At 36.7% G+C, this 16,755-nt stretch overlaps 1 long non-coding RNA gene across 1 annotated transcript; it reads right to left on the minus strand.

Annotated features, from left to right (window-relative positions):
* Positions 1-6,666: 6,666 nt before the first annotated feature.
* LOC105444408 lies at positions 6,667-15,633 on the minus strand. Its single transcript, XR_004063056.1, has 2 exons — positions 13,224-15,633; positions 6,667-12,663 (listed from the first exon to the last, which is right to left on the minus strand). It is a non-coding gene; the product is annotated as an uncharacterized LOC105444408 (long non-coding RNA).
* Between the last annotated feature and the right edge of the window lie 1,122 nt (positions 15,634-16,755).

A 16,755-nucleotide genomic window follows, 5' to 3' on the forward strand; every position in this document is an offset into this window, starting at 1 on the left:
CAATTGCCCAGGAAAAGTGCATGAGTACAGTTTGTATTTTGAGGGGTCCATTTTCTAAACTGGTTATAGTTTTGATCGTTGAAGTAATAACATCAGTGTTAACAATGAACCATTAGGACAAAGGCAGAAATCTTTTGTTGCATCGTTGTCAAAGAATGGTCAAAACTTTGGAATGCGATTTTCTCAGAAAGTGGACATCTGTCGTCTGGCATTCTCAGACTACCCTGGGCACAGAATGACACCTTGATGTATTACCCCATCTTCTTCTCTTCTTCTTCTATTCTCTTTCTTTGAGAAAGAATGATGAATTTATATGGATGTAATCATATCATCTAGTTTCTTTATTTAGTCACAAAATCCTGATCGGTATGTTTGTATGTTGCATCAGTGTAACCATACATTCAATTTCCAGAGTCATAACAACTTATCTACCCATTCTCTCAAGCTCTGTGGTTCTTTTAAAGGTAAAGACCAGTTTTGGAAACGCCCCAATTTCAAAAAATGAAATGGAAGCTCTCATTACCAATCATGTGAAAGAATATGTTTTGACTAATACATGATGATAAAAAATTTGCCGGGAAACCGCCTACTAATTCATATATTTGGTAAATTTGTTTCTCTCATGGTCTGTGAGAGATATAGGTTAGTCCCATATACATCTTTCTGTGTATAGTGCCTGTAACCTTACGAAGAATGGGCCAAATTTCTTATCATTTTGATGATTCCAGAACCTTGCAGATGCTAGATGCTAGATGATCAACCTTTTCTGATCGATTCCACAACGTTTCTTTCACAATGCAATCGCATGACCATAACTGGTCTTTACCTTTAAAAAGAGTATCACACTCAGTTGTGAAGAAGTCCCTTCATTCTTGCTAGGATTTTACAAGGATTATCCCCTTTCAAAGTTTCACTTAAAGCACTGTCAGTAAAAGATCTAAGGCGATGTCACTTTTCTTTGAAACCCCCCCTCCTCCCCACCTTAATTACCATGTTCGCACACCCCCTCTTTGTGTTGGCCTGAATTTTTTCAAAAGACAGAACGATGACATTCTTCTGTTTGCGTTGTCTACTGTCAGCAAGCCCCAGTGGTATGTGCTTGGTTTTGTTTGCTTTTATTTGAGAGGAATTTGCCCCCTTTTGTCCTCTTTGTGCAAGAGCGCTCTCTAAAATGAGCCACAAATATTTGTTGATGTGCTAGCCTGGTATGTTACTAGCTGCCCGAAATAAAATAAAAAATCAAATAAGAGGACAGGGCTGACTCTGTCCTTCTATACATTTTTGGATTTTTTGGATTCCACCTGATTATATGAAGACTTTTGAAATTTACTTTTTTCCCCCAATATTTTATTGTAGCACTTTCATGTTGATTTTTAAAAACTATTTTTTTAAAGATTTGTATCTTTTTACGTTACTTGCCCTCCATGGACCATGAATGAGGTCAAGGGTGAAAAATTAGGGTGGGATCTATCAAATCAACCAATAATTTGTAATGGCAATTTACACTACCAATTTGTAGTTTGATCTCTGTACTTCTCATTCAAATGTCTCCCTACAATACTTTTCATTGGATATCAAAATACAAGGCTTAGATTATTGATAGGAGACCTAGCGGGCAAGATGGGCCCCTAGCAGAGCCCTCAAGTACACAGAGTTTGGCCAACCTGCATGCATGGGCCCTGTTTCATGAAACAAAAGTTACCCTTGATTAAAAAAGGTAGTGATTGAGCTCTCCTTCTCTTAGCCTTTTGAATTAAACAGGTATGCCAACTTCGTCGGTAATATATTTCTCTTTGCTCGGTCAAACCCTGTCGCCACCGGCAACCTTTCTGGATTGTAATAGTCGTTAGTTTCGCATCATTAGGTGCCATCAAAGTTGGCTCATAATAAACAATTTAGCTTTTTTGGTGACCACTTATATACTGCCCAAAGAAAGAGGTCTTTATTTAGCCTCGTGCAAGAGGGAACTATTTAAAGATCAGAAAACATAATTAAAAGCGCTTCAGGCAGGGTCGACTTTGATAAATTGTGGTCATTTCAGTACAATTTGATGATGTAAAAGTCTGCAAAGTTGCAGGTGAAAAGAAGAAATAATATGGGATTGTGGTTTAACCTTTTTTTAAATAGGTAGGGATTATGCTGTTAGGGTAGCTATCAGCGTTATCGAAATGATTTCTTTGAGGTTTGTACATTTTCACGCCGCGCGGAAGTCTGGAAACTTCCATGCGAGAGACATTAAGGAACATCTAATCCTACTTTATAGTTCTGTAAACATTAAAATGTAGTCATGTATATGTCTTCTCTGCTCTACTGAGCATAATCATAACCTGTTTTCAAAATTTGATCTAACAAATTTCATATCTTTGTTTTTCTTTCTCTTCCATGTACCCCCATCTTTGTGCTGACTGCTCACTCTCGTAACCATACATGTACCTCACACAGGTAAGTAACAAAAACGTATATAAACACAAATTATTTGTGAATATTCTATTGAGTAATATTAGGGAAAACTTCTTCTTTATATTGAAGTAAAAGACCATGCAGAAATTTCAACATTGTGAAATTGGATTTTTTTTTTTTTTTGGGGGGGGGGTGCGGCGGGGGGTATGTCATGTCAAACATAAGATCCTACACTTCAGGTTAGATTTCATATCCTGTGAGTGTATATTCATGTAGAGATTTTTAGTATGCAGAAATGAGAAAGAGAAGTATCTACCCAGGTATATCATCAACTGCACACCAAGAAATGGCAACTTGAATTCTTCCAACTTTATAGATAGTATTGGTGTATTTGTTGTTGTCTAGCAACAGGACTGAGCAGATAATGGGGCTTATTATCGAGTGGTTGGCTCTGTACACAATGCGTTTTCTTCTTCTGAAGTTGAAAAGAAAAACAAGAAAACAAGTGTGAAAAGTGGGAAAGTACCTGTGAGATAGCTTATAGGTCCCTTGGCAGATTTGGTGCTGTCACTTGTATTGACAGGCAGATATTACCACTGTCTGTAAATTGGCCAGGCGGATTTGCAGATGGTCACTATGTAATAAGCCTGTCTTCACTAGCTTGAGATTGCCAAATATCCCGCTATTTGAACTATCCCGATCGCAAACTATATCCAGCTAATTTGCGTCTTAATCAGCCCGAAGTTACAATTAGCGGGATATTTGGTCGGGATTGTCATCCCAAGATATCTTGGGATAGTTTACAAAGTATCCCACTATTTGGCAAAATATCCAGCTATTTGTCCGGTGCGTCTTCACCAGACCGAAGACTCGCACTATGCGCGAATGCTGAGCAAAATATCTCTGAGCTAATTTCTCAAGGTCAAGTTTCGAGTTTCGAGGTCAAATCTCGAGCTGATGAATACGTGATTTGTAACTTCGGGATTATTTCCCAAATCAGAAATAGCGGGCTATTTGGCAATCTCGAGCTGATGAGAAAAGGCCTTTTGTGTTCATCTATTGAGAGCCAGAAGGGCGTTAACTCGCTCATCTGATTTTACAGAGATGTAATGCCGTTCTGGCTTCAAATGCACAAAATAATGTTAAAGTTGATTAAAGAAACCGCCAGTGAAAAATATACATGGGGGCTCAGGGCGAAGTAGCCCCCGAAATGCCCAAAAGAGCCCCCGAAAGTCATAAAAAAGCCCCCAAAATTTGCATAGAGTTCAATGCAAAAAAAAATTAAAGAGTGTTATTTTCATGCAAGCAAGCTTGAGAAGTAGCCCTCAAAATTGTTTAAAGTATATTTTCTCTTGGAAACCGCCTAATGGCGCCCAAAAGCTGAATCTTGGCCCCCCAATCTTTTGGTGACAGTATTGATTTCTAATTCATATGAGCACCAGGTTGCCTGGTAGATTTTCGATGTCGGTACCAAATCCACCAAGGGAACAAAAAAGCCACTTTCGTCAAAAGCCATGCATGCTATATGGAAAGCCATAGTGTGCGCTTGTAAAAATGATGCACTCGCTGGAATGCTCCCCAGGGAGTGGAAAATGTGCATACATTGTGTGCAGGTAAGCCTGAATCCGATGACCGGGGTAATAATATGATTGCAGGGCCCTCAGGGAGAACAGTATGAATACTGATGAGGCTACCCTGGATAAACAAGACATATTATATTATTACAGTCAGTCCGCAGGTCCGAAAAAATGTGCTTCTTTTATTTCCAGCGACGATCTCGTGACCTTCGTCTGACCTCTGAAGCCGCTGTGAAACACACTTTTGCAAACGCTCATAGTTTCGCTCTTAGTTATTTTTTTCATTTTCTGTCTTTAGATTTTACAAGATGAAACCCCAACATTTCTGTACATATATATTTTTAATGAAATTGGTTGTCGGAAAGGATTCATATTTGTAATAAGATATTGCCAAACATTCACAAATCACAAGGTTTTATATTTACCGTTATAATTTTTTTTTAAACCCCGAGACGTAATTGCCATATAAATATTCCGAATCCACATATATTCACCTTTCTAATGAACCTAAATATTTGATGATTCATCTCATGACAGGGTCAGGATCCAGCAAAATGTTAAACATTGTCCCCGAAAAATTCACCAAAAGACGTTCTCGAACAAAACGAGCCCTCGCGAAAAATTCCTGCACCCTGATTGGTTGAGCGAGCAGCCTACAATGACGTAATTCACTCAGAACGGTCCGGAACGAATCTGTCTGCTACAGTCCGCTATTTATTCCATGTAATTGTGCATTTCTCCTACAAACTATTCTCATTTAAATCAGGATAATACATTGAAAAAGTGAGGTGCTTCGAAAAGAAATACATTTTGATACCGTAGGCTAAATATATCTCTTGAATTTACCGACACCAATGTGACCAAATCAGTCCCACTCTACTAAATGTGTGTACTGTTCAGAACTGCGTGAATGGCGTGAACACATCAATCTCAGCTCAGTCGCAGTCACTCGGTAAGGACCATGGGACCACAACAGCTCACAGGCAGCAGTTACGTGAATTATTCCGTCAAAGATATTGTCATCATTATGAATTTATTTGCCCTTAGTGAAATCAAGTTGCTGCTCAGCAATTACTAGATCGAGTGGGTTAGACTCTAATTTATTTGGACTTTTTTTGGAGTCTAATTATATTAACAGTAACCTAGACTTACAGCACTCATCCTCCAAAATCACAAAATAATATATACATTTTTTAATGACTGCACTGCTGGAGTTATTGTTGGAATTTAAAGGTATGGTCATTAACCTTGATCACTTCATTACTTCTCCCTTTCATATTCCATGCTTTCGCATCCATCTCGCTCTTATTCTTCCAACTATAACACCTACCACTCATTTTTACTCGTAGGCCTCTGTACCGCTCATTCTTGAAACAATATTTACAGAATTACAAGGAGCATGAGAAAAAAATTTGACTTGTGAAAGGCTTTTTAATATAAAAACATATGTACAGGTTTCATCTTTAAAAATACAATATCATGTGAAAAAATATCACACACATAAAATGGGCTTGTTCTTAAGTCACACACAAATATTTGGCAAGGTCTTTTTTATCAACAAAATTGAAAGTCTAGTACCAAAAAAAACTGACAACAATAATGTTGAAATAGACATCTACCAGTAACCACCATAAAGAAAAAATGTGAAAATACAATACAAATGTGTCAAGGAGATGAAGCAACTGCCTTGTTCCCAAAACAAAATAATATTTCGCAATTCCTTTTGCTAACAATTGCATATTCATAAACCATAATCAAGTGATATGTGTACATGATTATAATAATGGTTTATTACCCGGATAACTTTCTTTGGCAAGAGTATAAACAAAGTAATTAAAAGTGAGGTGTGCTGGAATGGTACTATGAATAACTAATGAACTAATACAAATTGCATTTCCTGATCCATCTATGCTAAATGGCAATTTGAGTAACGTAGTAGTGACATGACCTTTTTTTATAACAATGTTGAAAATAATTTACTTCCTTGAAATACATACATATATGCAGAGTTGTACAATATGACAAAATAAAGAAAAACTCCCTGTGACCAATACTTATCACCATGACAGCAAATGCAAACAAAACATTTGTTAAAAGTAAAGCATACCATGATCCAAACATAAACATGATTGCATACAGACTACCCGTATTCAAATATCTTGAAGAGTTATTTAAACAAAAATATAGAATCCTTCTTTGGCAAGAGAAGAAAAGATTGTACAAATGCTAGTAGAATAATTTTTTTTTAAAGTACATGTAAGTGTGTCTCCATACATGTAGCATTCAAAACGTCAGCTGGCAAGTTTCATCTTATTTTAAAAGCAGAATACAAGATACATGTACATGTAGATGTAACATTTTGTTTACCGGTACACTTCCTTCAACTCTAGAAAAAAATATAATAATGACCATGCATGTGTTGAAAAAAAATCTAGAATTAATAACCACTATAAATATGGGTGTAACTGAAAACACCGTGCATGTGGAAATACATACATATATGCAGAGTTGTACAATATGACAAAATAAAGAAAGACTCCCTGTGACCAATACTGATCACCATGACAGCAAATGCAAACAAAACATTTGTTAAAAGTAAAGCATACCATGATCCAAACATAAACATAATTGCATACAGATCAACGGTATTTAAATATCTCAGAGAGTCTATTCAAACAAAAAGATAGAACCTTCTTTGGCAAGAAAAGAAAGATTGTACAAACGCTAGTAGAAAAAAAAGTGTCTCCATAGCATTCAAAACGTCAGCTGGCAAGTTTCATCTTATTTTAAAAAGCAGAATACAAGATACATGTAGATACTAGATAGCAGTGTAACATTTTGTTTACACTTCCTTCAACTCTAGAATATAATATAATAATGAACATGCATGTGCTCAAGAAAACAATCTAGAATTAATAACCACTATAAATATGGGTGTAACTGAAAACACCTGGCATGTATATGAAGACAACATATCTACTAGTAAATCTCTTTGATAAAAAGCTGACAGTAATGTAACAAAAGTTCTAATACATATTAAGTTGTAATAACCAGTAATTACGTCAATGAGGCAGCATGTACATGTACATAACTAAATAAAACTCTGAATACAAACATATATAAAATAGAATACAAATGCCGAGCAATAACTCTTAAACATTCTGACAAGTAATATCAGTCAGTATTTAAACCAATTCTGTTTCATCTTCAGAAAAATCTGTTATCTCAGCTTCCCTTACATTACCTTCAGAGGTCTCAAAGACATGTACATCATCATCAACCTGCATATCTCTGTCATTAATTTCCAAATCACTTTCATCACTAGATGTATAATCAGAATCATCACTGTTATCAGATTCTATTAAAGACACAGAGGTAGGATTCTGTAAATGTGTTGTTTTTACATTCTCACAGCTTCTACATGTACAGCCAGGTCCGCAAAAGTTACCTTGTTTTTTGCATTTACATCTTTTATTAGAACATTTATTTTTGGCACATGAACATCCTCGAGTAAGATAGGCAACATTATTTTGTATCTCCTTAATGTTTTCTTTTGAATCCCAAACTATATCAACTTTTGAAATTCCATTCTCGACTAAAACAGAAAAACCATGTGCACCAATATCTGGATATTGAAAAAGTGGTATTGTGCACTGCCCCCATACAGAGCTAACCCAACATGCCCTAAGCCAGTGAAAGCGAAGAGCTGTGTTTGATGGAAGAAGTTGGTCCTCATACGTCCCTATCCATGAAGCTTTGCGGACTATAGCTAATGCTTCTTGATGATGTATAAGTACTGAAGTACCAGAAACTGTGTTAAAAAGTTGTAAGGGTGAATCATAGTCATGAAGAAAGGCTCTGTTTGCTTTAAAATAAACACACAATATAAACCTATAAAAGGAAAGAAGACCCTTGTCACTATCTGATCCTACTGTGGAACATGTCAAATTTCCTAACAAAGTATCAATGCTGTCACCTGAAATGAAGGAGGCATATTGCACAAATACATTGAAAAACATACTTTTTCCTACATGCGCAAAATAGGACACAAAGTCACATCCTGAGCAGATATATATCATTTGCACACACTTGAGAATACTAATATCTTTATCAACTATACATGAAAGGTCAGAATCTGTCATTATTGCAGTTTGTAAGAGATTGATATTTAAATACTTTTCCTCACCAACTTTAGATCTATACTGAATACACACAGTCTTGCTCCCAAATTCCAAGGGTAAACCAATGATACCAATGTCCCTATCAATAGAATATATTAATATATCTGTACATTGCGTATCAAAAACATGAAGAAAAATCTGTGTATCGCTTTCTTCATGATTGTGAATTAAGGAGTGATATTCAGTACCTTTCTTTGTCACTTTGACACCTGTCCAATTTGGTCTTTTTTCTAGCCCTACATGAAATCCTCCAGATGTTATGAATATTTGATTATCTAACAACTGATCCTTAACAAGTTCAATGAATTTGCTTGACAAATATCGAATTAGGCAATGTTTCTGTGTCCTGACCTTTAAAAATTTGAACCAGTTCACAGGAAGGACAGTATCATCTGCTATATTATTGTAGTTTGCTTCTATATCATCACCACTCTCATCTCTCCTAGAACGCTCTATTGCTTTGGGTGATAATCCCTGTGTATCCACTTGGTCAAATAATATTCTTACATCAATAAAGCCTTTTCTGTAGCTAGAAAGTATCCAACGACGGACTAAAAATGTTGCATAATCTAAAAACGTCTTGAACTGTCTCAAAGGGCTGGTATAAATGATATTCATCCCTTCTGCTATATAGCAAGCTCCTGGCAATGTTATTTTAGGGTTACATGTAATGATATCAAATTTCTCACCATATCTCTTATTGAAAATGTCATACATAACCCATTTAGCACCTTTATGAGGTAAGTCGTTAGAGTTACAAATAGCACGCGGCTTCTCTACAAATTGACAAAGGGTACTGATAGGTAAGCCTTTATCTTCTGAGAAAGCAATTGTTCTCTTGTAACACAAGGTTATCATTTTTTTCTCTTTTTCAAGGTTTGTCATTCTTCTTCGTGTTACTTTAGATTTAGCAAATGTTTTGAGCTTGTGCCTTCGGGTAACAGGCTTCTTGTTGCTAGAATCTTTTAAGATTTGAAATTTACAAAAAAGTAAATAAGAATCTTGACCAATTTGACGATATGACAGAAGGCTTGCCTGTTGGTCCTTGGTAGCAGGCACATTAGTAAAGACATGATACAACTGAGGCTCTTGATTTGGTAAAAACATCTGTGTTGTTAACAATTTACCAAAATACATTTTTACATTAGCAAATTCTGCTTTTATAACAGACGGAGAAAGATCACGATGAAGGACAATCTTCTTTGGTGTAAACACGTCTAATTCATCCTGAATATTAGAGATGAGTTTTGCTTGGTATTGGATCGTGCCAGCTATTCTATCCATATTCTTTGGCAAACTACGTGACCAAGACATTTTAATATCCTTGTTAATTGTCGTCTCGTGTGCCTCATCAAGACCTAGAGATGATAACTCTGTTCCCTTGATATTAGAAGCAAAGGCACCATTTTCAAAATGCCTCAGTATGTAGTCTGGTAATGCCTGCATAAAACCTATGTGCAAAGGGATCATTTTAGAGTAGTTTTGCCTGTCACAGGCTTGAAATAATGGAGCCATCTCCTTTACAGCTGCATTTCTTAAATGCCAGTTACGTGAACGAATTGCAATGAACAGATGAATATACGCCATGCAGTCTTCATGCACAAATCTATCCCAAAACCTAAAAGTTTCTAGTTTGTCTGACATTTCCTTACGAAAAACAAGGAATTCTTCTTTCATTGATGTAAACATTGGGGACTGGGAAAACTCTGATTGCAAATCTTTGAAAGTGCTTGCATCAATATTACCATCTTTAATTACAAGTGACTGTATTAAAGATTTAACACTGTCCAGAAAAAATGTATTAGAAAGAGCCTCAGAGTCATCAGTGATATTTCTCTGGTCAAGAAAACACTGAAACTGTAACATTAATATAGCTTCATGAGCCTGTAATAGAAATCTATGAGTACGTTTAAAATTGGAACAGGTGGATAGACTGTTAAGCGTCATATTCTTGTGTGTTGATTTGGCAAGATCTTTAAGCCCTGAATCCCAGAATATTTTCATTATCACTTCTTGGTAGTTTTTGAGGAGATGCCAGTCACCTATGTATGGTATTAACCATTCCATGGAATCGCCATATTCCTGTTTGATGTCAAGAATAAGTTTAAAAGTGGCACCATCACCAGCGACGACAAGGTGATTAATGTCTTTAGATACTTTGAATGAATCGTACAAGAGGTGAAGTGATCTTAATAAAGTTTGACGCGAGTCTGCTGGCTCATCAAGCACATACATATAGGAAAACTTAGAAATCTCAGTTTCTACATTGTCCGAGTCTAAAAGAAGTTTGCATTTAAAGCCTGGAACAATAGGTAAAGAAGATTGATCACTTTCAACAGAAACAAATCTTTCACACATAAAGAGTATCATATCATTATGAACTTGAGTTAGGGATTCCACCTCTTCCTCCGATAAAACAAATGAATCACACGAAAGCTGAGACTGCACGTTGGTTTTGAACTGTGTTGGCATGAAATCATCTTTGCTTGGATGACTGGGAACATGATTCAACTTGATTTTCTTCCGAGCTGATGGCTTTTTTGTTCTTTGGTTGGATATTAGGTTACTTCCATCATGTTGAGTGGTGACACAATCTAACAAATCATATTTTGGATCCAAACGTTCAGAAAATGGCTTTGGCTGCTGAGCCATTATTGATGGCTTTTTTTTTCTTTTGTTGGATTTTAGGTTACTTCTATCATGTTGAGTGGTGACATGATCTAACAATTCATATTTTGGATCCAAACGTTCAGAAAATGGCTTTGGCTGCTGAGCCATTATTGATGTACCATGCCAACTCCTTGGTTGGTTGGGGTTCACGGCAGCATGAGAAGCCAACACATCTATATTATCTATTGTGACATGTGTAACAGCTTGTAAATCTAGCAGATCTAAAGGACCATTAACTTCTCTAGAATCTTTTACAGCTTGCAAAAGCCTTTCTAATGTGTCCTCGGAACAACAAAATCCTAATCTGTTCCCTATGGTAATAAGGGTAGAAGAATGGGTCAGTCCCTTAATTACATTAGCCATAATTACATGAAAAGGATATGTGCACGACTCGCTAAGCACAAATTGGAGTATGAACACTAGTACAATTCGTCTGATCTTTCTTTGCATCCCAAAAGGTGTATGATCATTAGGAAATGAAAGTAAATCCTTAGCTACATGCAAAGATGTCTTTTTGAAAGCATGTATTTCCTCAGAATTTGAGGTAAGAAGACATACAACATTCCAAATAACAGGATCAAAAGATGATAGAGCTTCATTGAAATTGAACTTATCAATGGACAGAGGGTCCCTAGTATAGTATTCTTTAATTCTCTTAGATTGATTTTTAAGTCTCGTATTGCATTCAAGTATGAGTACACGATACATATGGTCTAGTGTTTGAGACTTGGTTTCCAAAGGTAGGGTTGAAATATCATCTTCTTGTCTGACATTACCTTTTTTCAACAACCGTAAGTGTGAATTTGCATTATGTAGGCTTTCTAACAACTGCTCCATAGTGGCAGAAGTCAGATACAAGAAAACACCCTTCTTTTTAGTGGATTTGTGTACAGATAATATACATCCAAACTTGCCCAATATTCTACTCAATAACCAGCTACCTTTTTTTGAACATTGCTCATATTTGTCAGAGTTCTTGTCCAAGACTTTTTCCAACTCCCTCAAGAAATAATCATATGCATCTGCTAGTAAAAATCCACAACAACTTTTCAACCATTTACATATTTCCTTGAAAGTTTTTTTACACAATCTCTTAAGAATGGATTTGGGCGTAACAGAATCTTCCTCATCATGGCTCACCTCTGAAAGAGTGGTTTCAATGCTATCTATAGTTTTTTCTAAGTCTGTTAGAACTTGTTGTCTAGATGAAAAATTGTAGCACTGTTTACAAATCAGATCTCCTTCATTAGCTCTGAAGCATTCATTAATAAGTAACAGTTTTTCCATGCTTACTTTTTCACATTCATCCAACCTATAAAATTTAGTTGACTGACTTACTTTCAACAAGTGACTACAGACAGCACATTCTGTGAGTTCTTTGAAATGCACAACTTCTAATCTATGTTGATGGCACAAAGGTGTAGGGGAGGGCAACAACAAATATTGAAGGTCAAATGCACGATTGAATTGTTCAACAGAAATATTTGAATCAACTTGAGAATTGCTCTGACACCGCCCCTCATTTGAGAGAATACATAACTGAGACCTGACTTTTTCACGAGATTTTTCTGGTGTATATTTTGAATCTTTTACTTTGTTGTTATACTTAATCCGGCAGGCGTTGCATATGCAGTCTGTGTCTTTGGTACTTGGATGAGCAGCCACAATTGCCGCCTTGAGTGTCGTTGATATGATGGTCACCAGGTGACAATACCTTGTGGATGAACGTTTGCATAAGGCACAGGGTCCACACTGCTCCTTCTTGCAAGGCTTTACCCCTGCTGCACAAACTTGGGAAGGTTACTGAGGATGCAGAGATACCGTCTGTATGAAATCTGTGAAATAATAGTGGGAAAAAAAGAAAAAAAGGGATAATGAACAAATTGATTCTCAGTCCAAAAATAAATTGAAATATTAACATAACAAAATGACATTTACATGTAACTCAAAAATAAATATGAGTACATGTATATCAATTACATATGAATGAAATGTGTAAATGCAAATAAAAGGAGAGACGGGATATTTCTTGTCCCACATGTCCCCAATCGGTTTATGACCCTTCATAATGTGCACATACAAAGTAGAGCAAATATTTTTGAACAAACATTTCAAGAAAAATTTAATATTGGGTGGAATATGAACTTTAAAATAAGGGTACTAGGCAAGGTTGGGCAAGAGCAATTGGGCATCGTTTCATGAAACCGTCATAAGCACAAGTTTACAGACATCCCATTGAAGTGCGTGTTAATTTTAATACACAGGTTTCAATGGGATGTCGGTGAAATTGTACTCATGATGGTTTGATGAAACGCTGCCCTGATTTCTGTACAATGACAACTATAATGAGAAAACTGCATACTCAAAAATACTAATGTGCCATGAGCTAAGATACCTTTCTACGCCGTCTTTGACGTTTGCTCGCGTTTAGATGACGACGTTTCATTTTCCCTCGTAGTCTTCTGTGGACGTAAGGAGAATGGGTAATTCCTGGCAGCTCACAGGGGGAACGTAGAGGTCCTTGACCGAGGTGCTTGTAAGGGATGGACCATCTTGGACAAACATCCGGGATGAACATGTTTGGAGGAAGGTCTGGGGGCCGGACTGGTTGTCGGGCAGGCTTTTTGTGGGTCATGAACCCCAACTCGTCTTTCTCCACATGTTTTTTCCTCTTCTTCTTCCTCCTTCTCCTTGGCCTCGGCATTGTCTTTGGTTGTCCGCTACATTGCGTAGATAAAGTGGGCGCTACGCATGATTTGGGTAATTTGGAGGAGTTGGATGATTCTGATGAGTTAGGTGGGCCGGATTCCGATGAGATGGTTGATTTGTGTTGTGCAGGCTGGTGTTGTGTACAGGTGGATTTTCTTCTACGTGGAGGGGTCCATAATATTAACAGTTCTGCAGGCACGTACTTCTTTGCTGTGGGTTTTACAGGATCAAGATTCCTCAGTAATATGGTAGAAAGTTCCTTTGAAAAGGTGGTTTTCCCTCGCTTGTTCAGATGTAATCCATCAAAATTAAAGCGCTCAAATGAAAAGGAGAAAGGTCGAGTACAATCGACGAAAGTACAATTGAAAAATTCTTTAGTCAAACAATGTAATTTCAAATTAAAATAAAGAGACTGCTCATAAAAACTGTCATCGTCCCAACGAGGCAAGATTGCGGAAACAAATATTCTTGATTCTCTGTACTTCTCACGTACACTAAAAATCAAATCTCTATATTGTCCTCCAGTTCTTTCCCAGACACTATTGCCGAGATTGTTAGTTCCAATATGGATTACAACTGCATCCACTGTGGAGTCAAAGTCTGTTTGTGCTCTAATTATCTGTCGAAGATTCCTAACAGTGGCACCCGGATAGCAGAATATTTTGCCACCAAACTGATCCTGATCAAAACTTACACCACGAACAATTGAGTCACCATATACATGAATCTGCCATCTCCTACATGGAACGAAAAAAAGGGAAACAAAAGAAACTAAGAATAAGTGACTGTTGATAAAAAAAAGCAGAAATTTAACTACGTTTAAATCTACACCAGAAAGATTGGTAAAATTCAGGGGGGGCAAAAGTGCCTTCAATCTCGGTTCAACACAGCTCAATTTAATGGATCACTGCAATATCACCATGATAAATGGAATTCTAGGGCCATTTCAACTTTCAAGATTGGTAGCTAATGACCTTGCTCTGACAATTGAAACTTTTGAATCTGAGAGTGAGATATGAAACTTGAAAGAATTTGAGAATAGGATAAACTAGTCTGAATAGTCACCGCAGGCGCAGCGCCCAGACATGGCAGATGCACAGGCTGCTGCATGCTGTGACCCAAGTTAATTACAAACTGATTTTGATAATAAAAAAACTGGGTCTTGCTTGATTTTCATCATAGATTCTCACCCATGTCATGATCTAAGTTACTGTTACTAGACGTTTAAAACTGCAAGTGCAAATACTTGGCTCCATCACCATCAGACATCACATCATCACTGATCACTCAACTCTCACTTCTCAGTCTCAAGTCAAGACACAATCTACATCAAATCAATCTCCTTACCTTGATCTAGCAAAAATATATAGAATTTGGAAGACCTTTTTATTAACCATATAATTTTTTACGGTTATATATGTAAATTTGATAAATTCATAACATATTTGCTTCATGAATTCGACTCTACGATCTTTTCTTTCAATGTTTGCGACTGGTTACCTAACGAGTGGTTTAAACACAAAAATGTAAGTACGCGGGACTACACTATAAAAACTTGACCGTTCATCGAAAATGGCCTCTTAAGTTCGGATTCCGGTAACACGTGACTTTGTGCACATCGTTCACGGTTTCAAGACGATCAACTAATTAAATATTCATAACTTTAGGGGGGCAAATACTCATATTGTTAATTTGTGAGCCGGGACAAATTACATATCGATGGAATCGTCAACATCTGCAGATGGCAATTAAAAACAAATTAAAATCGTACATTTTATGACAGGGTCAGGATCCAGCAACATTTAGAGGCTTGCAAAAACAGTTCCTAAAGAGAGGCGTGTGGTTATGACGTGTTTTCTATACGAAATTTTACTCAAATTTTACAGAAAAAGAACGATAATAGACACAAGAAAACGGACTATGTACTCACCTAAACATGGCGACCGCAGAAAGCGTGGTTTTCTCTTAAACTGCACTCGCAGTACACGGTACAAAAATCTCGTGACTCGCGAGACGTTAGATGCCAGGAGCGAGCGCTCGCGGGATTGGAAATAAAACAGGCCGGTTTTGCTCATTAGCATACGACCTGCGGTCTGACTGATTAGTGTTATTATATGTAAGAGTGATTGAAAGAGGACCCTGTTTCGGTGACTGGGTTACTTTTTTATTCACTAGAGTTGCAGAGTGTCTTGTGGGTTTTATGTAGGTACAAACCCACCTAGGAAACCGTATCTGCCGTTACACCGCTTGCCTTGAAAAAGCCAATAAGCTACAAAGTGACGTTAAAGAGATGGTTGGAGGACCAATGCTCTTTTCTACCCAGTTACTAATCCATCTCTGAGCTGGGGCTATTTTTGAAGAGTGTCTTTTCACTTGATGGTCTTCCTATCCCTTCCTGCATGTGTTTGCTAACATGAAGTGGATCTCTTTTTACCGAGCTTGTAGATTCTACGAATGAGCAAACAAATTCAGAGGAGTAAAATACTTCATTTACAGAACACCTAGTGTTTTTTACATCCTTAAAAGGTAGAGTAGAGATCACGTAGCTTTTAAAATAATTGCTCTCTTGCAACAAAAAAAATGCCCAGAGAAATGCTCTGCCTTTCCATGACTGGTATCTTTCCACTGTGACTGTTATGGAATTAGTAAATTTTGCATGCATGAAACTTGTGGCAATTTTTGAAAGAGGTCTAGATTTGCAAATCTCAAAAAAATAATTGACTCATGGTTTTGCAAGCTGTATAGATTTTAGCTGCTAAAAATATGGTTTTACTCTGTCTATGTTTAAAGTAAAATAGTACTTATGACAGGTGTTCATTTCATGAAGTTTTTGCACATGATCTTTGATTTATGTCTCCTTTCTTCTAGTAAAAACAGGTTAAAAAAATGATATTAGCACCAAAATCCTACCCTGAATTTCTTTATAATTATAATGTTTTGAGAAACTATATAATTATCTGTTTTTCAGCAACTTGTTGATATTTCGATTGGATATTTCCTTTACTAATTCATTTCTTCAACTACAGTCTTTTTCATAACCTTCTGAAGTGTTCAAATCCTCAATTATGTATCATTTAAAATCCAGTTGAAGTGCTATTATCTTTGATGTACATTTGTTAGGAGAATTATTTGTGAATTTTCCCGACTATTTTCAAGAACATTTCTTCAATTATAGTCTTTTTCATTGCCTTCTAAAGTGTTCAAATCCTCAATTAAGG

Source organism: Strongylocentrotus purpuratus, unplaced genomic scaffold, assembly GCF_000002235.5.
Source record: "Strongylocentrotus purpuratus isolate Spur 01 unplaced genomic scaffold, Spur_5.0 spur5_contig_816, whole genome shotgun sequence".
Lineage (NCBI taxonomy): Eukaryota > Metazoa > Echinodermata > Echinoidea > Camarodonta > Strongylocentrotidae > Strongylocentrotus > Strongylocentrotus purpuratus.